The sequence below is a fragment of the Macaca mulatta genome, chromosome 11 (genome assembly GCF_049350105.2).
Source record: "Macaca mulatta isolate MMU2019108-1 chromosome 11, T2T-MMU8v2.0, whole genome shotgun sequence".
Classification (NCBI taxonomy): Eukaryota; Metazoa; Chordata; class Mammalia; order Primates; family Cercopithecidae; genus Macaca; species Macaca mulatta.
In genome coordinates, this window is record NC_133416.1 from 136034002 (window position 1) to 136048739 (window position 14738).

The 14738-nt window shown below is 48.0% G+C and overlaps 1 protein-coding gene and 1 non-coding gene across 2 annotated transcripts in view; both read left to right on the plus strand.

Annotated features, from left to right (window-relative positions):
• TMEM132C (transmembrane protein 132C) overlaps positions 1 to 14738 on the plus strand; it is a 439369-nt gene that overhangs the window by 376447 nt on the left and 48184 nt on the right. The window lies entirely within an intron of this gene.
• LOC114671182 (small nucleolar RNA SNORA57) lies at positions 6595 to 6743 on the plus strand. The gene has a single exon (XR_003721069.2). It is a non-coding gene; the product is annotated as a small nucleolar RNA SNORA57 (small nucleolar RNA).

Sequence of the window (14738 nt, forward strand, 5' to 3'; positions counted from 1 at the left end):
GATGTGAGTGTGTTTAGCTCAGTCCATCGGTTTTGGATGAGTGTGTTTACTGGAGTCCATCAGCGTTGGATGTGAGTGTGTTTAGCTCAGTCCATCGGTTTTGGATGAGTGTGTTTACTGGAGTCTATCAGCGTTGGATGTGAGTGTGTTTAGCTCAGTCCATCAGTGTTGGATGAGTGTGTTTACTGGAGTCCATCAGCGTTGGATGTGAGCGTGTTTAGCTCAGTCCATCGGTTTTGGATGAGTGTGTTTACTGGAGTCCATCAGCGTTGGATGTGAGTGTGTTTAGCTCAGTCCATCAGTGTTGGATGAGTGTGTTTACTGGAGTCCATCAGCGTTGGATGTGAGTGTGTTTAGCTCAGTCCATCAGTGTTGGATGAGTGTGTTTACTGGAGTCCATCAGCATTGGATGAGTGTGTTTACTGGAGTCCATCAGCATTGGATGTGAGTGTGTTTACTGGAGTCCATCAGTGTTGGATGTGAGTGTGTTTACTGGAGTCCATCAGTGTTGGATGAGTGTGTTTACTGGAGTCCATCAGCATTGGATGTGTGTTTACTGGAGTCCATCAGTGTTAGATGAGTGTGTTTAGCTCAGTCGCTCAGTCCATCAGTGTTGGATGTAAGTGTGTTTACTGGAGTCCATCAGCGTTGGATGAGTGTGTTTACTGGGGTCCATCAGCATTGGATGAGTGTGTTTCCTGGACTCCATCAGCGTTGGATGTGAGTGTTTAGCTCAGTCCATCAGTGTTGGATGAGTGTGTTTAGCTCAGTCCATCAGCGTTGGATATGAGTGTGTTTACTGGAGTCCATCAGCATTGGATGAGTGTGTTTACTGGAGTCCATCAGCGTTGGATGTGAGTGTGCTTCCTGGAGTCCATCAGTGTTGGATGTGAGTGTGTTTACTGGAGTCCATCAGCGTTGGATGAGTGTGTTTACTGGAGTCCATCAGCGTTGGATGTGAGTGTGCTTCCTGGAGTCCATCAGTGTTGGATGTGAGTGTGTTTACTGGAGTCCATCAGCGTTGGGTGAGTGTGTTTACTGGAGTTCATCAGCGTTGGATGTGAGTGTGTTTCCTGGAGTCCATCAGTGTTGGATGTGAGTGTGTTTACTGGAGTCCATCAGCGTTGGATGAGTGTGTTTACTGGAGTTCATCAGCGTTGGATATGAGTGTGTTTAGCTCAGTCCATCAGTGTTGGATGAGTGTGTTTACTGGAGTCCATCAGTGTTGGATGAGTGTGTTTACTGGGGTCCATCAGCATTGGATGAGTGTGTTTCCTGGACTCCATCAGCGTTGGATGTGAGTGTTTAGCTCAGTCCATCAGTGTTGGATGAGTGTGTTTAGCTCAGTCCATCAGCGTTGGATGTGAGTGTGTTTACTGGAGTCCATCAGCATTGGATGAGTGTGTTTACTGGAGTTCATCAGCGTTGGATGAGTGTGTTTACTGGAGTCCATCAGTGTTGGGTGTGAATGTGTTTCCTGGAGTTCATCAGCGTTGGATGAGTGTGTTTACTGGAGTCCATCAGCGTTGGATGAGTGTGTTTACTGGAGTCTGTCAGCATTGGATGAGTGTGTTTACTGGAGTCCATCAGTGTTAGATGAGTGTGTTTAGCTCAGTCGCTCAGTCCATCAGTGTTGGATGTAAGTGTGTTTACTGGAGTCCATCAGCGTCGGATGAGTGTGTTTACTGGGGTCCATCAGCGTTGGATGTGAGTGTTTAGCTCCGTCCATCAGTGTTGGATGTGAGTGTGTTTACTGGAGTCCATCAGCGTTGGATGAGTGTGTTTCCTGGAGTCCATCAGCGTTGGATGTGAGTGTGCTTCCTGGAGTCCATCAGTGTTGGATGAGTGTGTTTCCTGGAGTCCATCAGTGTTAGATGTGAGTGTGTTTATTGGAGTCTATCAGCATTGGATGAGTGTGTTTACTGGAGTCCATCAGCATTGGATGTGAGTGTGTTTAGCTCAGTCAGTCAGTGTTGGATGAGTGTGTTTACTGGAGTCTATCAGTGTTATATGTAAGTGTGTTTACTGGAGTCCATCAGCGTTGGATGTGAGTGTGTTTACTGGAGTCCATCAGCATTGGATGAGTGTGTTTAGCTCAGTCCATCAACGTTGGATGTGAGTGTGTTTAGCTCAGTCCATCGGTTTTGGATGAGTGTGTTTACTGGAGTCCATCAGCGTTGGATGTGAGTGTGTTTAGCTCAGTCCATCGGTTTTGGATGAGTGTGTTTACTGGAGTCTATCAGCATTGGATGTGAGTGTGTTTAGCTCAGTCCATCAGTGTTGGATGAGTGTGTTTACTGGAGTCCATCAGCGTTGGATGTGAGCGTGTTTAGCTCAGTCCATCGGTTTTGGATGAGTGTGTTTACTGGAGTCCATCAGCGTTGGATGTGAGTGTGTTTAGCTCAGTCCATCAGCGTTGGATGAGTGTGTTTACTGGAGTCCATCAGCGTTGGATGTGAGTGTGTTTAGCTCAGTCCATCAGCGTTGGATGAGTGTGTTTACTGGAGTCCATCAGCGTTGGATGTGAGTGTGTTTAGCTCAGTCCATCAGCGTTGGATGAGTGTGTTTACTGGAGTCCATCAGCGTTGGATGTGAGTGTGTTTAGCTCAGTCCATCAGTGTTGCATGAGTGTGTTTACTGGAGTCCATCAGCATTGGATGAGTGTGTTTACTGGAGTCCATCAGCATTGGATGTGAGTGTGTTTACTGGAGTCCATTAGCGTTGGATGTGAGGGTGTTTACTGGAGTCCATCAGCATTGGATGTGAGTGTGTTTACTGGAGAACTCTGTCATGTCCAGGTGAATGCCAGCCTGGCTTCTTGGGGTGATTTATCAGCAGCTGTCCAGCTAGCTCCCACAACAGGCTAGCAATGGAATTTCAGGGATTCCACACAGCCAGTGTATTAATCACACTCATGCAAAGTGTGGTGCAGGTCAGCCTGGCTTCCCCTCCAGCCAGTGACTCAGGGATCCAACTCACACTATCCTGTGATACTGTCACCCTTGATTGTGCCACCAGGGAGGGAGGAAGCAGAGAGCTGGCACACTGGTTCTTCTGTGCCTTAGCCTGGAAGGGACACACATCATTTCCACTCGTATTTTATTGGCTGCAAAGGGTCTGGGACATAGACGCCCTGTGGCTCAGGACAAAGAAGAGGTCCAGGTATGGATGCACACCAGAAATGCCTCTCACACTCAGATACCACAGACCACTTTCACCTCTTTCATAATACTGCTGGAGCAGGCTCTGCCCTTGGGACTGACTTTGAAAATACCTTTGATTTATAGCAATAATGTGTTTATACCCAAGTGATGCAAAATATTGCAAACAGTGAAAGAGATTACAACTTTGGAGAAACAAAATACATATTTCTCAACTGCCTCCTTTCTTGGCTAGATTGCAAAAAAATAAAAGGCCATTTCTCAGGGAAGTTGGTGCCACTTAGCGCATGTGCCACCCCAAAGGATGGCCTGTTTAATAACTCATTTATAGCGTGGGGCTTTCCAAAGATGGTGCCTGCTTAAATTGAATTGCTTTCTTTTTTAAATGAATGTTTTGAAATGGATTCTCTATCTTGTGTTAGAAGCAAATTGACAGATAAGTAAAGTTTGTTTCCTGTACCCCAGCTTGCACTGTGAATGAATTGAAAGTAAATGAGGAGGGAGTTGGGTTTCCCTGCAGTGACAGCCCAGAATTATTGGTCTGTTACTGCCAGCCAGCAGAGCTGTTAGCTATGTCCTCAGGGAGGGAGGAAAATTTGCTCAGCTACCATTTGAGACAAGTTGCATCTCCGCAGGATTGATCTGTTAAGTGGTTTACTATTGTGAGTCTATGTTCCTCCAGTGGTAACCTCTGGCAGAAACTCAGAGTGCAGTAGGGAAGAGGAATGAGGCTTGTTTTTAACGCCATGTGACTAATGCAGTTAACACAGTTCTCCACAGTCTAGAAGCCACATGCCTGGACCCCTGTAGGTCATTAGGACAAGGATGACTGTCCTTTGTGTTCTGACCGCTGCATTCTTGGGGTTTCCAGGTACCCCAAGAAGACCCATGAACAGCTCATGTAAGAATCTCGTTAAAAGGAGGTCATTGCTATTGTAAGACATTTAACATGGATAAAGTTTTACTTTTATAAAAGGTGGGGGAGGCATGGCATGGTGGCTCACATCTGTAATCCCAGCACTTTGGGAGGCTGAGGTGGGAGGATTGCTTGAGGCCAGGAGTTGGAGACCAGCCTGGGCAACATAGCAAGACCCCATCTCTACCAAAAAGAATTATTAATAATATCAGGGCAAGGACGGTGCATGCCTGCAGTCCCAGCTACTCGGGAGGCTGAGGTGAGAGGATTGTTTGAGCCCAGGGGTTACAGGCTGCAGTAAGCAGTGATCTTGCCACTGCACTCCAACCTGGGCAACACAGAAAGACCCTGTCTAAAAAAAAAAAAAAGTCATTGCTGCCACGTTCATCAGGAGATTAGGGAGTCATCATGGTCACTCATAGGGCACCAGAGAAATTGCAGAGCCAATCCCATTTGTTACCTGAAAAGTCTCATTTACATGGATGCAAAGGAGGTGATGCTCAGATTCCACCAACTGGAGTGGTGTGGGCTCCAACCAATCAGAACAGACCAGAGTCATAACACTGACCAATCAGAAGGGGCTCGGAGGTTCGGCGTGGTCCACAGAGCAGCAGCCTGGATATAAATCTCCATCCCTCAGATGGGGATTGCAGATTCAAACCATGACTTGCTGTCCTGAGCCTCGCCCAGATTTCTAAATCCACCATTCCATCAGGGAGTAAGAAACGAATTTAGCCCCATCCTTCTTGGGGTTTCTACCTACTTCACAGTTTTTTGGGGGTAACAACTCCTGGATCTCCTGCTGCCCAAGCCAAGGCTGAAGCTTGAAGATTTTGTTTCCTGGTCTTGACATACGGGCTGCCCTGAGCCATCCATCATTCCTGGATTGCAGTCTCTTCACATCTGCAGTTGTCTGCAGCCCAAGCACAGGGCCGCGGCCTCATCTCCAAGGCTGGCTCTTCAGACAACGACTCCATCCGGGGTCCTGATGGTGCTCCTGCAGGAAGCAGGCCAAGATACTGCTGCTTCTTTCTGATTCAAGGCCTTCTTCATAAAGTGCCATGACCTCAAATTCCCATATTTAAAATGCTTTTAGAACTCAAATAGGAAAGATGTGCAAATGGTTTCTCCTTTTCTTTCATGCCCTATATGTTCGTTAAGCAACTACTACGCCCCGTCACTGTTCCAGGCAGTAGGGGAGGAACAGCGACTGAGAGACACAACATCTCTTCGTGGAGATTCTCTTTAAGAGGGAGACAGCCAAGGCCTCAAAGCTGAAATGAAACAATGTCTCCTAGGTGATCACAGTTGGGGAGATCATAGCAGGGAATGGGAATAGGGGGTGAAGGAAGGTGAGGGTGGAGCCATGCAGGTATCTCAGGGAACGCACTCCAGGCAGAAGGAACAGCATATGCAAAGACTGCCATGTTTAAGACATAGCAACAAGATGCTGTGGCTGGAAAACATGACGGACTGGAGGAGAAGCAGGGAGGAAACCAAGGGCTCCAGATTCCACAGAACTTTGGCTTCACTCTGAATCAGATGAAAACCAGGCGGAGGTTTGAGCAGAGCAGCAGCCTGGTCTCATTGACGTTTTAAAGGGTTTTTAACTCTATTTTCAGCCCCATGTGACCAATGCAGTTAGCACCCTTCTCCACAGTCCAGAAGCCACATGCCTGGACCCTTGCAGGTCATTTCGACAAGGATGACTCTCCTTTGTGTTCTGACCTCTGTATTCTTAGGGTTTTCAGGTACCCCAAGGCTGGCCCTGGCCACTGTGTGCAGAGTAAACTCTCTTGAAATAGGATCTAGCCACATAACTGGATAATGAGAGAACCCCTACCCCATCCTCGTCTGCACATCAAAGGGATTTCTTGTTGGCTGTGGGGCGGGGTCGGTGCCAGGAGCAGAGCTGCGCAGACCACCTGCAAGGAAGCTTTCCCGATCCTCCGGGATGGGAAGCGGGACACGTCAGCCCCACAACATCCCATTGATCTGTGTTTAAAAAATCGGAAGAGACTCAGGACCCAACAAAGAACTCCTGTGCTAATAAAGGGTCAGCGATGAGGGTCACTCATTAAGATGCAACTCGCAAGGCAGCTGATAAGCTATAATTAATGAGACACCGTCCAAGAACATTTGCAGCTCGGAACACAGAGTTCTCGGAGCCACAAGGAGCAGGATTCACAGAAGACAGAGGACGATGCCTCCACGTGCCTGTAAGTGGAGCGTGTTCCGGGAAACAGGGGCCCAGGACAGGAGGCCTGCCTGGTGGCCAGCATGGCCACACTTCCCAGCCCCTGACCCAGGCAAAGCCCTTCTGGAGCCCCCCTTGCTGTCTGGAATGACCAGAGAAGTGGATTTCATAGCATGGAGAAAAGTGCTTGGGCCACTTTGGAGGAAGGAGATTCATAAATCCACGGGATTATTCTAACTTTGTCAGTTCACCAGAGTTAAAGAAAGATAACTCACCTTGGGGAAAAGTCTACGTAATGACCTACTTTTAAAAAGGACCATCCTCCTTTTCTTGGCGGGGATCGGGCTTGTGGTACCGCTCCCCGTAATGTGCGGAGGAAGAGGGAAAGAGCTCTGGCCCCCTCGGCGTCATGTCTTCGGTGCCGGCGGCTTCCTATCCGCTGGTTCTATCCTCAAGCGCCGGGACACCGGGAATCTCGGACCGGCACAACCGAGATCCAGCTGGCTCCTCCATGGGGTTGCTCACATGATCTCATTTGATTTCAGGTCTGCGGACGCTGTATCCCCTCTTCCACTTACCGCTGCAGCCAATAAAGGCCGTTCCTACTATAAATAAATAAATAAATAAATAAATAAATAAAGGACCTTTCATAATGCCGCTCCTAGGTGTAAACCCAAGAGAAATGAAACCTACATCTACACGGAGACTTGTACCTAAATGTTCGCGGCAACATTACTCATAATAGCCAAAAACTGGAAAGAACCCAAATGTCCATCAATTGAGAACGGAATGCACAAAATGTGGTCTATCCATACAATAGAATATTATCAGACCATTAAAAGGAAGGAAGGACCAATCCATGCTACCACGTGGACAGACCTTGAAAATATGATGAAGGAAGCCAGGCGCAAAGGGCCACATATTGTATGATTCCCTTTAAATAAAATATCCAGAATAGCTAAGTCCATAGAGACAGAAAGCAGATTAGTGGTTGCCAGGGGCTGGGAGGAGAGGGGGATGGGAGTGCCTGCTAATGGGATTAGAGTCTCCTTTTGGCATGAGGGAGATGTTTTGAAACCAGATAAAGTGAGAGTGTACTGGTTAGTATGCTTTAAATGTGTGCATCGTATGGTGTTTGAACTATATTTCAATAAAGCTGTTTTTTTAAAAGGAGATTTCCTGAGATATTTAGTGTATGCATTTGCTTTTTCTAAGTTGAGTTCCAATATTTGAGGGATATTAGTGTCAGATATTGCAGTGGGTCAGGGCATGAGCTTTAGGGTTCCACTGGCCTGGGCTCCATCCCCGGCTCCCCTCCCCGCCTCCATACTTAGTAGCTACCAATTCTGGAGCTAGTTCATTACACTTCCTGCAAATCCTCCATCTCCTAACCTGTGAAGTGGGGGAGAGTTGAAGTGCCGGCTCATTGGGCTGTTGAGACTAGATAAATCAGTGCATGCAGAGATGCCTGGAACAGCACCTGGTACTTGAAAAGAGCTCAGAATCATGGTGGGGTGCAAGGTGGCCCATGTTAGGGTTGATATTTTTACGACTACGATGGTGCTGACTGGATCAATTCACCATCAGCTCAGAGGGGCTGACACAGGAAAGGGAGAGCACACTGTAGGGCTTGGCTGTCTGGAGGCTGGAAGGATGGGAATCCAAGTCCTCTGTGCCTCAGTTTCCCCTCCTGTGGAGGGCTTGGCTGTCCGGAGGCCGGAAGGGCAGGAATCTAAGTCCTCTGTGCCTCAGTTTCCCCCCCTGTGGAGGGCTTGACTGTCCGGAGGCCGGAAGGGTGGGAATCCAAGTCCTCTGTGCCTCAGTTTCCCCTCCTATGGAGGGCTTGACTGTCCGGAGGCCGGAAGGGTGGAAATCCAAGTCCTCTATGCCTCAGTTTCCCCCCTGTGGAGGGCTTGGCTGTCCGGAGGCCAGAAGCGTGGAAATCCAAGTCCTCTGTGCCTCAGTTTCCCCTCCTGTGGAGGGCTTGGCTGTCTGGAGGCCAGAAGGGCAGGAATCCAAGTCCTCTGTGCCTTAGTTTCCCCTCCTGTGGTGACACCAGCCCTTTCTGCTCTGCTGTGTTGAATATCAAATGTGGCAATGATTTATGTGAAAATTCTTTGCAAAGAATAAAGAGACATTGTTGCGGGTTGAATTTTGTTCCCCCAAAAGATATGCTGAAGTCCTAAGCCTCAGTACCTATGAATCTGACCTTCTTTGGAAATAGGGTCTTTGCAGATACCAATGGGTTAAGATGAGGTCATTAGGTGGCTGCTAATCCAATGACTGGTGTCCCTGTAGGAGGGAGATTTGGACAGAGCCACAGGGAGAGCGCTACGCGGTGGCAGAGGCAGAGATTGCAGCGTCACATACACAAGACAGGGAATCACAGGGTTGCAGGCAAACCCCTTGCTAGGAAGAGGCAGGCAAGGATCCTGCCCTAGAGCCTCAGAGGGAGCACAGCCCTGCTGACAACTTGATGTCAAAGTTCTGGCCTCCAGAATGGTGAGAGAATAAATTTCCGTTGTTGTATGCCACCCCGTTTGCTGTACTTCATTACAGCAGCCTTAGAAAACTAACAGAGGCATGCACATAAATTACTATTATTCTCATGACTACGTGTACAATAGTGCATTGCTTGCTGCCTAACAACATCGTAGATGCCCAATAACTCTGGGCCGCTCTGATGATTGATGGCTCCCGCAGGATCTCTGAGCTAACTAGTAAGCTCTTGTGACTCAGCGCCACACGCACCCTGCTGTACTCTGCTATGGAGTGCTGGGCTGAGATGCTGCCTGCTTTTAGACATGGATCTTAATTGGTACACTATTGCACTGTGCTAAGATTTCTAGAAGGAATTGCAAAGTCAAGACAAACGGAGATGACAGAGAAGGCGTAACTGAGAACAGCCTCCGCATGGATGGGCCTGCCAGTGTATTGATGAAGAAAGCCTTTTCTCTTGCTCCCTGTAAATGTTCAGAAGAGAGAGCTTCCTGTGAGAAGCCTCCTCTCTCCTCTGTCCCCTGCCCTGCCACCTCGGGGTCTCACTGCTCCTACCGAATCTAAGGCAGTCGCAGAGGAAATGAGGGGAATTGTTAGCGTCGCCATCAGCGATGCATTTTCCTATCAGCATCTCCTCAAGCATTTTTTAATCAATTCTACCCAAACATCATACAGAACGCTTGGGGCTCATTAGGAAATGGGAGCGGGGAGGCGGTGTGGTCAGATAACAGGTCCAGCCTGGTCTGCTCCATCAGGACTGCCCTTTGCAAGACAGCGGTAACAAGGTTCTCTTTGCTCCCCTGATGAGAGAAATTGTTACACCGCACCCAGCAGCAGAGCTGGGGTCTGCACTTAGCCTGCTCAGAGGGAAAATTACCCTTAGTGGGTGGAATTGTAAGAGGCCTCCCCTACAATGCCTCTCTCTCTGTGTGTGTGTGTGTGTGTGTGTGTGTGTGTGTGTGTGTGTGTGTGTGTGTGCGCGTGCGTGCACATAATGTATTCTTAATCACCTGATTATGTAAATCGCTGGTTGCACCTAACAGAGCCAGCTTGTTAATCAGATGGCTCTTCTCTGGGCTTTTCTGCCCTGAATCCAGAACCCACGCTTCAAGCACCCTCACTAATCAGCACACCAACGTGCGACCCGTGCACCATTTTAACTAGTATGCCGTGAATTGGGAAAATGAAGCGCCCTTTTGGAGTAATTTTTCTATTGCTGCAAATTAGACCGAATGGTCAGTCTCTGCTTTCTCCTTCCTCCTGTAACAGCCCTGCTGTCAGCCTGGCTCCGCAGGGGCTCCCACCACCAGCAGCCACACAGAACAGTGGGATTACCACCACTCCCTGCCATTCCCAGACTGCAAGCCACCATCTAGCATCCTTGCCAGAGACTTGACTTCTCATGGTTACAAAACTAGAATTTGTTGTAATGCATTCAGGTATAACCAGTACTAGTCTTTGTCCACCATCTCAAGCATAAAAAGAAATATCTACATAAGTAAGGCCATGACCACTCATTAGTCATCAGAGATTTAGGCTTCTCCTATCTTACCATCTCACCATCAGTAAATGGCTGTTTGTTTGTTTATTTTTTGAGACAGAGTCTCACTCTGTCACTCAGGCTGGAGTGCAGTGGCAAGATCTCAGCTCACTGCAACCTCCACCTCCCAGGCTCAAGTGATTCTCCCGCCTCACCCTCCATAGTAGCTGGGATTACAGGCATGTGCCACCACGCCCAGCTAATTTTTATATTTTTAGTGGAGACAGGGTTTCACCATGTTGGCCAGGCTGGTCTGGAACTCCTGACCTCAAGTGATCTGTCCACCTCGGCCTCCCAAAGTGCTGGGATTACAGACATGAGCCACTCTGCCCGGCCTAGCAGATGGTTTTTATGTCCAAGTTTGCCTCATGATCCAAGGTGACTGCTGGTGTTCCAGCCATTATATCTATATTCCCAGTAGCAGGAAGGGAAAAAGAATAAAAGAAATGCCCCCGCTTACTGAGTCTAGTTCTCATTAAGGAGGTTTTCTAAAGTACTGCATATTTCTGTTTACTTTTGGACTAGACCAGTTCTCAACCTTCAACAGCATCAGAATCACCTGAGGAATTGGTAAAGCACAGGTTAATGTGCCCCACCCACCTTCAGAGTTTCTGATTCAACAGGTCTGGGGTAAAGGCCAAAACTTTGCATTTCTAACAAGTCCCCAGAGGATGCTCATTCTGCTGGCCCAGGCACCACCCTTTGAGAACCACTGTGTTAGAACCCAGTCACATGGTCACAGCCAGCTGCAAGGGAGGCTGAGTTTAGTCTCTCCTCCCAACCCACCTCCCAAAGCATCATGGTTCAGTCACTGAAGAAAAAAGGGGAGTGGATATTGAGAGGCAGCCTCTTTTGCCACAATATCTTGGGTCTTTATTTCCTCCAGATCTGATCAGCTTATTTCCCTAGCCCCTGCCTTTTGGGGGCTACCTCTGGAATTCAAGGGTCTTTGTGTTGCACAGACACCAGGCAGGCATCTCCTCTTGCGTCTTCTCCAAACACGCTGCCTAGAAACCAGACACGTGTTTCCTTTCAGAGCCCAAAGACCACTCTTCCTCTCTCATTACCTCCCAAGAGAAAAAAATTGGTTCTTTCTGTTCTGGAAGGATGGGCGAAGGGAGAGCCCCCTGTCCCCCGTGATTTTGGCCAAACGTTTTGTCATACCCGTGAACTTCCTCACCTCTCTGGAATTCAGGAGGCGTTTTGTTTTCTGTCCTTCTCCTCCTTCCCCCATGATGCATACAGAACTGGTTTCCCTGCTTGAATAGGAGGAAGGGGGAGCCACAGAGAGGGAAAATGTAAGTATCTCAATATTATCCTACCAAACAGATTCCGTCATTGTCTGGTAGCTAGAAAAGCTCTTTTTCTTTACTTCAGGAAGGGCACGGCTTTATCCCCAGGGCAGGTCAGTCCCAGACTCCACATTCACTGAGTGGTCAGTACCAGCCCACACCTTGCTCCAGACCCTGGGGTTCAGCTTCAAGGCACTGAAGCCCCCAGCAAAGCACCTTCCCAATGCCTCCGGGTCCCCTCTGATGGTGCCTCCTTACTGAATTGTAAGTGCAAATAAACAGCCACTCCTTTGACTTCCAAGTGATAAAAAATTGATTCCCAAATTAGTTGCAGTTGAATGCTCATCCTCTTGCAGCTGAGAAGCTGGGGTTGTTACTCACGCAACAGGTGGATTCTGTTGCTTGGCAGGTATAAATCTACTAACCACAACCAAGGAGGAGTTAGCAAGGAGATTTTATTACTTCTAATAAGTAAAGAAAACACCTGGGATAATTCCCAAAGCAGTCTCTCCTAGAGCTGGGGGCTGAGTTGGGGTTTATAAGCATTGGGTAATGAGATGTGATCAGATTGGATGTTGCAATGAGGTGATGCACGGAGGCATGATCTGACTGGATCCTGCCATGGTGACACCAGAGCTCAATCTGATTAGATCCTGCCATGGGGTGATGCCAGGGTTCAATCTGATTGGATCCTGCTATGGGGTGATGCCAGGGTTCAATCTGATTGGATCCTGCCATGGGGTGATGCCAGGGCTCCTGGACCTTATTATGCAGTGCCCTCTTCTTAATTCAGTTCCCACACCTCAGTTTGAGCACTTAGGGTTTCTCTGTGTTTGCAACTGTGGCTCATCTAGGCATGCTCAGGTTATGTGACCTTCAACCTGGGGGTCCATGGCAACTGAAAACAACTCACAACTGTGTTACATAATAATGGAACCTATTTGTCTGGTGCAGCTACAGGGAGCTCAAAAGCGACATGGTGAATCAGGACATTCAAATACAGTGTCACAGTTTATGGGCTCTGTTTCCTGGGATGAAGATGGACAGGGTTGGGGTGGTGGAGTGGCCACCTCTGTACCAGGCACTGACCTGGGATTTTTTGTAGGTCCTCTTGCCTACAACCCTAGAGGAAAGCGGGATTATCCCCATTTCACAGATGAGGAAAGCAAAGCTCCAACAAGGCGGGAGCAGGAACACAGCTCCCATGGAGGCCACAAGGCAGGCGCTTTTTCAGTTTGAACTCACGAAGCCACGATGGTCGCTGCCCTCTGCATGCTGACAGCTGGACCCTCTTTGCTGGGTTCCAGTTTCAAAACTGGACCTTTGATCTCCCCAGAACCTGCCATGTGAGCGGTGTGCCTTCCAGCTGTCTCCAGCGTCCTCCTAACCTGCTGGGATGTTTCCCTGACCGACTGTGCTTCAACTGAGATAGAGGAAGAAATGATCTTTTTTTTTTTTCCTGTTCATATATGTTTCCTTTGCAGCAGGAAGTGTTGTAATGTTATCTGCTATGGTTAAGTCCAGAAAGGCCAGTTTTAGGGGCCTCTTGCTATTCAAGTATTTATATTCACCTTCCTTGAGCTAAAAGCTCGTGCGGAGAACCAGATACTGTCAGTAACATGCAAATCATCACAAATGTAAATGATCAACCACTTACAAAGTTCTCCCCAGTTCAAATCTCCCTTCCTATTTAACGCAAACTAACCTGACTAATACCACTAATATCTACCCTTATAGGAGGCCTACCCCCATTAACCAGCTTCCTGCCTAAATGAATTATCATCCAAGAACTTACAAAAAACAATAACTTTATTACCCCCACCATCATAATTATGAGCCCCTCTGGTTTAGCACAAGACTTCTCATAGGTCCAAACATGCAATGCAAATTATCAAGATGCAAATCTACGCTAAGCTGAGCAAAGGGTGCCGGCTTTTATGGAGGAAGCCATCATGCTGATATTGAAGTCCCACTGGAAGCACGGTGGATCAGAGGCTGCAACCACTGAAGAGGAGAAAGCGGTAAGGACAGGAGTTAGCATCGGCAAAACGAAGATGACTCCACGGCTCTACCAGAGAGAATGGCCGGAAACTCAAGGATTAAAAGAGGCCTTTGGAGGAAAGAGGGCCCCTCCAATTGGAAAAAATGATCTTGTTCAGGGATCAGAAAAGTTTTTCTATAAAGGGCTAGATAGTAGATATTTTCAGTTTTGCAGGACACATAGTCTCTGTTGCATATAGTTTTTCTTTACTTTTTTTTTTTTAAAGCCTTGAAAATGTAAAAATCATTCCTGGCTAACAAGTTCACATAGAAACATGCCATGGGCAGGAATTGGCCCCTCTGTCTTATTCGTCAGTCTGCAAAATCTAATGGGATGTGAAAGACGTCTATGAAACCATCACAGACACCTGCTCTCCCCACAGAAATTCAGTCCATCTGTCTTTTCATTCTGAGAAGCAGTACATAGTTACCATCTCTGTTCTCAGCATCTACTTGGAATTAGTGAATAGTAGATTTCCCTATTAGTTGCCTTCCTCAGGGAAAATGTGAAACTTTTGGTCTACAGTCCACTCCGCAAGCGCCCAGAGGAGACCAAGCGAGACACCCTGGGCTCTGTGGATGTGTGTGGAGGGGAGCATTTGCCAGTTATTCCTCCCTCAGAGACAGGTGGTGGGGAAGAAAATCCGTGGATTTGGGAGGTGTTCACAAGAGTGGACTGCTTCTCTGGCTGCAGATGGAAGGAAGGACACTTGGATTTAAGTATCCTTAAGCATCCTTAAGCATCCTTAAATTTAAGTGTCCTTAGATAGATGATTGAAGACGGATTGGATAGATAGATTTAAGAGTCACTGATGTCAGAATGGGTCTGGAGAGAAATGAAAAATGTCCACGTCCCACTGTCCAGTGACTTCTCCAGTCCAGGGCGAGACAGGCCCTCAGGGCCACCCATCACTCCCACTCCCATTCCCACACCCCTCACTGGTGAGCTTGTTTTCTAGAGGGTTGTCTTGTGCAAAGAGTAAGAACCAAGGGCTGAACCTCTCACTGGGGTTCATGTCTCAGCTCCACCCCGCTGCTGGCTTTGTGAGTTTGAGTGCGTTAGTTGGCATTCTTGACTTCGTCTCTTCGTGCT